The following is an 8,111-nucleotide window of genomic DNA, read 5'->3' as shown; positions in this document are numbered from 1 at the left end:
GAAAGAAGATATTTTGACGTGGGGTATGATAGAGGAGGGGTAAAAAAGAGAAGGAATGTCATAGAGGAGCAGTGTCATAAAGCATGGGTGTCAAGAGGATGGGTGTCATAGAGGAGTCTTGTCATAGAGCAGGGTTGTTATAGAGGAAGGGTGTCATAGAGGAGGGTTGTCATAGAGCAGGAGTGTCATAGAGGACGGTGTCATAGAGGAGGATGTCACAGACGAGGGTGTCATAGAGGAAAGTGTCATAGAGGAGGGTGTCATAGAGGAGGGTGTCTTATAGGATGGTGTCATAGAACACGGCTGTTATAGAGGAAGGGTGTGATAGAGGAGGAGTGTCATACAGGAGTGTCAGAGAGGAGGGCATCATAGAGGAGGTTGTCATAGAGGAGGAATGCCAGAGAGGAGGGTGTCATGGAGGATGTCATAGAGCAGGGTTGTTATAGAGGAGGGTGTCATAAAAGAGGGTGTCATAAAGGAGGATGTCATAGAGCAGGGTTGTTATAGAGGATGGTGTCATAGAGGTCATAGAGAAGGGTGTCATAGAGCAGGGTTGTTATAGAGGAACGGTGTCATAGAGGAGGACCGTCACATAGGAGGGGTGTCATAGAGGAGGGTGTCATAGAGGAGGATGTCATACAGCAGGGTTCTTATAGAGGAGGGTGTCATGGAGTAGTATGGAGGAGGGTGTCATAGAGGAGGGTGTCATAGAGCAGGGTTGTTATAAAGGAATGGTGACATACAGGAGGACTGTCATAGAGGAGGGTGTCATAGAGGAGAGTGTCACAGCAGGGTTGTTATAGAGGAAGGGTGTCATAGAAGAGTAGTGTCATAGAGGAGGAGTGACATAGAGGAGGGCATCAGAGAGGAGACGTCATAGAGGAGTGCCATTGAGGCAGGTGTCATAGAGGAGGGTGTCATAGAGGAGTGTCATAGAAGACAGTATCATAGAGGAGGGTATCACAGAGGAGGGGTGTCATAGAGGAAGGTGTCATAGAGGAGGGTGTCAAAAAGGAGGATGTCATAGAGCAGGTTTGTTATAGAGGAGGTTGTCATAGAGGAGTGTCATACAGGATGGTGTCATGAAGGAAGGTGTCATAGAGGAATGTGTCATAGAGAGGGTTTGTTATAGAGGAAGGGTGTCATAGAGGAGGGTGTTATAGAGGAGCGGTGTCAGAGGAGGGTGTCATACAGGAGGGTTGTCATAGAGCAGGGTTGTTATAGAGGAAGGGTGTCATAGAGGAGGAAAGTCATAGAGGAGGGTGTCCTAGAGAAGGAGAGTCATAGACCAAGGTTGTTATAGAGGAGGGTGTTATAGAGGAGGAGTGTCAGAGGAGGGTGTCATACAGGAGGGTTATAGAGCAGGGTTGTTATAAAGGAAGGGTGTCATAGAGGAGTGTCACAGAGGAGGGCATCATAGAGGAGGGTGTCCTAAAGGAGGGGAGTCATAGGCCAAGGTTGTATTAGTGGATGGTGTCATAGAGGAGAGGTGTCCTAAGGAGGGTGTCATAGAAAAGGGTTGTTAAAGCGGAATGGTGACATGGAGGAGGAGTGTCATAAAGGAGGGTGTCATAGAGGAGGGAGTCAGAGGAGAGACTCATAGAGGAGGGAGTCAAAGAGGGGGGTGTCGAGGAGGAGATAATAGAGCAGGGTTGTTATACAGAAGGTTGTCATAGAGGAGGAGTATCAAAAGGATGGTGTCATAGAGGAGGGAGATATAGGGGAGGATGTCATAGAAGAGGGTTGTTATAGAAGAAGGGGAAGGAAGGTGTCATAGAGGAATGTGTCATAGAGAGGGTTTGTTATAGAGGAAGGGTGTCATAGAGGAGGGTGTTATAGAGGAGCGGTGTCAGAGGAGGGTGTCATACAGGAGGGAGAGGTGTCCTAAGGAGGGTGTCATAGAAAAGGGTTGTTAAAGCGGAATGGTGACATGGAGGAGGAGTGTCATAAAGGAGGGTGTCATAGAGGAGGGAGTCAGAGGAGAGACTCATAGAGGAGGGAGTCAAAGAGGGGGGTGTCGAGGAGGAGATAATAGAGCAGGGTTGTTATACAGGAGGTTGTCATAGAGGAGGATTATCAAAAGGACGGTGTCATAGAGGAGGGAGATATAGGGGAGGATGTCATAGAAGAGGGTTGTTATAGAAGAAGGGTGTCATAGAGAAGTGTCATAAAGGAGGGTGTCAGAGGAGGGTGTCATAGAGCAGGGTGTAATGGAGGAGTGTCATAGAGGCGGGTGTCTTAGAGGAGGATGTCATAGGGTTGTTAGAGAGGAGGGTGTCATAAAGGAGGGTGTCATAGAGGATGGTGTCATAGAGGAGGCTGTCATAGAGAAGGGTTGTTATAGAGGAAGGCTATCATAGAGGAGGAGTGTCAGAGGAGGGTGTCATAGAACACGTTATAGAGGATGAATGTTATACAGGAGTGTCATAAAGGAGGGAGTCATAGAGGACGGTGTCATAGAGGAGTCTGTCATAGAGAAGGGTTGTTATAGAGGAAGGCTATCATAGAGGAGGAGTGTCAGAGGAGGGTGTCATAGAACACGTTATAGAGGATGAATGTTATACAGGAGTGTCATAAAGGAGTCATAGAGGATGTTGCCATAGAGGAAGGGTGTCATAAAGGAGGGTGTCATAGAGGAGGGTGTCATAGGAGAGGGTATCACAAAGGAGGGTGTCATAGAGGAAGGGTTTCATAGAGGAGTGTGTCAGAGGAGGATGTCATAGAGTTGTTAGGAGGGTGTCATAGAGGAGTGTCATAGAAGACGTCATAGAAGAGGGTGTCATAGAGGAGGGTGTAATAGAAGAGGGTGTCATAGAGCAGGGTTGTTATAGAGGAGGTTGTCATAGAGGAGGTGTGTCATACAGGACGGTGTCATAGAGGAGTGTGTCAGAGTAGTGTGTCATAGAAAAGGTTTGTTATAGAGGAAGGTTGTCATAGAGGAGGGTGTCATAGAGGAGTCATAGAGGAGGGAGTGAAAGGTGGGAGTCAAAGAGAAGGGTGTCATAGAGAAGGGTGTCACAGAGGTGGGTATCAGTGAGGAGGGTGTCATAGTGGAGAATGTCATAGAGGAGTGTCATAGAGGTGGGTATCATAGAGAAAGGGTATCATACAGGAGGGTGTCATAGAGGAAGGTGTGAGAGGAGGGTCTCATAGAGGATGGTGTCATAGAGGAAGTAGTCATAAAGGAGGGTGTCATAGAGGAGAGTGTCAGAGCAGGGTTGTTATAGAGGAAGGGTGTCAGAGAAGAGTAGTGTCATAGAGGAGAGCATCAGAGAGGAGGGTGTCGTAGAGGACTGCCATTGAGGAAGGTGTAATGGAGGAGGGTGTCATTAAGGAGTATGTCATAGAGCAGGGTTGTTATACAGTAGGGTGTCATAGAGGAGTGTCAGAGGATGGTGTCATAGAGAAGATTGTCATACAGGAGGATGTCATAGAGGAGGAGTGTCATAGAGGAGGGTGTCATTGAGGAGGGTGTTATAGAATAGGGTGTCATAGAGGAGGGTGTCATAGAGGAGGGTGTCATAGAGGAAGGGTATCATAGAATAGGGTGTAATGGAGCAGGGTATTTATAGAGGAGGGTGTCATAGAGGGGAATATCATAGAAGAGGGTGTCATATAGGAAGGTTTCATAGAGGAGGGTGTCATAGAATAGGGGTGTCATAGAGGAGGGTGTCATAGAGGTTGTCATAGAGGACGGTGTCATAGAGTAGGAGTGTCATAGAGTAGGGTTGTTATATAGGTTATCATGGAGTGTCATAGAGGACGGTATCATAGAGGAGGGTGTTATAGAGCAGCGTTGTTATAGAGGAAGGTGTCATAGAGGCGCAATGTCTTACAGGAGGCTGCGAAAGAGGAGAGGTGTCATAGATAAGGATGTCATAGAGCAGGGTTGTTATAGGGGAAAGGTGTCTTAGTAGAGTAGTGTCATAGAGGAGGGTGTCATAGAGGAGTGTCAGAGAGGAATGTGACATAGAGGATGGTTTCATAGAGAAGGGTGTAATAGCAGAGAATGTCATACAGGAATTTCATAGAGGAGGGTATCATAGAGGAAGTGTATCATGCAGGAGGGTGTCATAGCAGAAGGGTGTCATAAATGAGGGTGTGAGAGGAGGTTGTCTTAGAGGTGGGTGTAATAGAGGAAGTGTCAGAGTGGAGGGTGTCATAGAAGAGATGTCATAGAGGAGGGATTCGTAGAGGAAGGTGTCATGGAGGAGGGTGTCATAGAGGAGGGTTTCGTAGAGGAAGGTGTCATGGAGGAGCCTGTTATAGAGCAGGGTTGTTATAGGGCAAGGGTGTCATAGAGTTGGTGTCATAGAGCAGGGGAGTTATACAGGAGGGTGTCATAGAGGGGGAGTGTCATACAGGAGGGTGTCATAAAGGGTTTCATAGAGGAGGGTGTCATAGAGGAGGCTGTCATAGAACAGGGTAGTTTTAGAGGAAGGGTGTCAGAGGCAGGGTGTCAAAGAGGTGGTGGCATAAAGCAGGGTAGTTAGAGGATGGTGTCATAGAGGAGGATGTCAGAGCAGAGTTGTTATAGAGGAGAGTGTCAGAGAGGAAAAATGTCATAGAGGACAGTATCATACATGGGTGTCATAGAGGATTTCATAGAGCAAGGTTGTTATAATGGAAGGGTATCATAGAGGAGTATCATATAAGCGGGTGTCATAGAGAAGGGTGTCATAAAGCAGGGTTGTTATAGAGGAGTGTGTCATAGAGGAGGCGTGTCACAGAGGATGGTGTCATAGAGACGGTGTCATAGAGCAGGGTTTCATAGAGGAGGAGTGTCATAGAGAACTGTGTCCTGGAGGAGCCTGTCATAGAGCAGGGTTATTATACAGGGAGGGTGTCATAGAGGAGGGTGTCATAAAGGAGGGTGTCATAGAGCAGGGTTGTTATAGGGGAAGGGTGTCATAGAGACGGGTGTCAGAGAGGTTGGTGTCATAGAGCAGGGTAGTTAGAGGAGGGTGTCATAGATTGGGAGTGTCCTAGAGGATGGTGTCATAGAGAAGGCTGTCATAGAGCAGGGTTGTTATAGAGCAAAGTGTCATAGAGGAGGAATGTCACAGAGGAGGGTGTCATAGAGGAGGGTTGTTATAAAGGGTGTCATAGAGGATATTAGAGTGGAGAGTGTCATACAGGAGGATGGCATAGAGCAAGTTTGTTACAGAGGAGGGTGTTATAGAGAAGTGTCATAGAGGAGGGTGTCATAGGGGAGGGTGTCATGGAGGAGCCTGTCATAGAGCAGGGTTTTCATACAGAAGCGTGTCATAGAGAAGGGTGTCAAAGTGTGCGGTAGTTATAGAGGAGGGTGTCATAGAGGGGAATATCATAGAGGAGGGTGTCATAAAGGATGGTTTCAGAGGAGGGTGTCATAGAAGAGGAGTGTCATAGAGGAGGGTGTCAGAGAAGGTTGTCATATAGGATGGTGTCATAGAGGAGGAGTGTCATAGAGCAGGGTTGTTATAGAGGTTATCATAGAGTGTCATAGAGGAGGGTGTCATAGTGATATCATAGTGGAGGATGTCACAGAGCAGGGTTGTTATAGGGGAAGGGTTTCATAGAGAAGGAGTGTCATAGAGGATGGTGTCATAGAAGAGGGTGTCATAGAGTAAGGTGTCATAGAGGAGGGTGTCATGGAGCAGGGTATTTATAGAGGAGGGTGTCATAGAGGGGGATATCATAGAAGAGGGTGTCATATAGGAGGGTTTCATAGAGGAGGGTGTCATAGAGGAGGGTATCATAGAGGAGGATGTCATTAAGCAGGGTTGTTATAGAGGAGGGTGTCAAAGAAGAGGAGTGTCATAGAGGAGGGTGTCATAGAGGAGTGTGTCATAAAGCAGTTTTGTTATAGAGGAAGGGTTTAATATGTTGTTTCCTTCCCACATCCCGCATCGGTCAGGGTTCAGGAACTGGAAGCAGAGCCCCACACAAATGAATATGAAAAGCCAAGAGATAACGAAATATTGGGGGACCAGGCAAGTAAGTCCAACTCAAGGGGAAGGACTTCCTCCTGTGCACACAAATGAATATGAAAAGCCAAGAGATAACGAAATATTGGGGGACCAGGCAAGTAAGTCCAACTCAAGGGGAAGGACTTCCACTGGTGCTCAGGCCTCACCAAGCCTTTATTGATTCTGGGATACACCCATAGCATAGCCCTTAGGCAGGCGACCCTGGCAATAGGCAGACTCGCCCATCAGCAAGGATTTACATAATAATAAATGGGGGAGTAGTTTCAGCTACCACTGTCTGGACAAACTGACATGGCGCCTAGCTCCAACCTTTGCTAGGGCTTCAAAGGCACCCAGCCTTTGAGGAGTTCTCTATCTATGCTTATCAGATAGTGAAGGCAATAAACTGTTTCCCACAGTAATAGAGGAGGAGTGTCATAGAGGAGGGAATCATAGAGGATGGTGTCATACAGGAGGAGTTTCATAGAGCAGGGTTGTTATAGAGGTTATCATAGAGTGTCATAGAGGAGGGTGTCATAGAGGTGTCATAGTGGAGGATGTCATAGAGCAGGGTTGTTATAGAGGAAGGGTTTCATAGAGAAGGAGTGTCATAGAGGATGGTGTCATAGAGGATAAGTGTCATAGAGGAGGGTGTCATTGAGGAGGGTGTCATAGGGTAGGGTGTCATAGAGGGTGTCATAGAGGAGGGTGTCATAGAGGAAGGGTGTCATAGAGTAGCGTGTCATGGAGCAGGGTATTTATAGAGGAGGGTGTTATAGAGGAGTGTCATAGAGGAGGGTGCCATAGGGGAGGGTGTCATGGAGGAGCCTGTCATAGAGCAGGGTTGTCATACAGGAAGGGTGTCATAGAGGAGGGTGTCATAGAGCAGGGTCATTATAGGGGAGGGTTTTCATATAGAAGGGTGTCATAGAGGAGGGTGTCAAAGTGTGCGGTAGTTATAGAGGAGGGTGTCATAGAGGGGAATATCATAGAGGAGGGTGTCAAAAGGAGGGTTTCATAGAGTGTCACAGAAGAGAGGTGTCATAGAGGAGAGTGTCATAGAGGTTGTCATAGGACGGTGTCATAGAGTGTAATACAGCAGGGTTGTTATAGAGGTTATCAGTGTCAGAGGAGGGTGTCATAGAGGAGAGGTGTCATAATGGAGGAGTGTCATAGAGTAGGGTGTCATAGAGGAGGGTGTCATAGAGGTGTCATAGTGGAGGATGTCATAGAGCAGGGTTGTTATAGAGGTTATCATAGAGTGTCATAGAGGAGGGGGTCATAGAGGTGTCATAGTGGAGGATGTCATAGAGCAGGGTTGTTATAGAGGTTATCATAGAGTGTCATAGAGGAGGGGGTCATAGAGGTGTCATAGTGGAGGATGTCATAGAGCAGGGTTGTTATAGAGGTTATCATAGAGTGTCATAGAGGAGGGGGTCATAGAGGTGTCATAGTGGAGGATGTCATAGAGCAGGGTTGTTATAGAGGTTATCATAGAGTGTCATAGAGGAGGGTGTCATAGAGGAGGGTTTCGTAGCAGAAGGTGTCATGGAGGAGCCTGTCATAGAGCAAAGTTGTTAGAGGGCAAGGGTGTCATAGAGGAGGGTGTCATAGAGGTTGGTGTCATAGAGCAGGCAAGTTATACAGGAGGGTGTCATAGAGGGGGAGTGTCATACGGGAGGATGTCATAGAGCAGGTTTCTTATCGAGGAGGGTGTTATAGAGGAGTGTCATAGAGGAGGGTGTCATAGAGGAGAGGTGTCATAATGGAGGAGTGTCATAGAGTAGGGTGTCATAGAGGAGGATGTCATAGAGTAGGGTGTCATGGAGCAGGGTATAGAGGAGGGTGTCATGGGAATATCATAGAAGAGGGTGTCATAGAGGATCATAGAGGGGAATATCATAGAAGAGGGTGTCATAGAGGACGGTGTTATAGAGTAGGAGTGTCTTAGAGCAGGGTTGTTATAGAGGAGGTTATCATAGAGGAGTGTTATAGAGGAGGGTATCATAAAGAAGAGGTGTCATATTGGAGGATGTCATAGAGCAGGGTTGTTATAGGGGAAGGGTGTCATACAGAAGGAGTGACATAGAGGTTGGTTTCATAGAGGAAGGTGTCATAGAGGAAGGTTGTCATAGAGGAGGGGGTCATAGAGGAGGGTTT

At 47.3% G+C, this 8,111-nt stretch overlaps 1 protein-coding gene and 1 long non-coding RNA gene across 3 annotated transcripts in view; one reads left to right on the top strand and one right to left on the bottom strand.

Moving 5' to 3' along the window:
• The window catches only part of AKAP6 (A-kinase anchoring protein 6), a 493,527-nt gene that overhangs the window by 283,246 nt on the left and 202,170 nt on the right, over nucleotides 1–8,111 (bottom strand). The gene's annotated exons all lie outside the window — the stretch shown is intronic.
• On the top strand, nucleotides 6,451–7,763 carry LOC107183065. Its single transcript, XR_001513838.1, has 3 exons — nucleotides 6,451–6,571; nucleotides 7,086–7,102; nucleotides 7,736–7,763. It is a non-coding gene; the product is annotated as an uncharacterized LOC107183065 (long non-coding RNA).

This window comes from Myotis davidii, unplaced genomic scaffold (genome assembly GCF_000327345.1).
Source record: "Myotis davidii unplaced genomic scaffold, ASM32734v1 scaffold116, whole genome shotgun sequence".
In the NCBI taxonomy this organism is placed as follows: domain Eukaryota; kingdom Metazoa; phylum Chordata; class Mammalia; order Chiroptera; family Vespertilionidae; genus Myotis; species Myotis davidii.
This window is presented reverse-complemented; position numbering and strand designations above follow the sequence as displayed.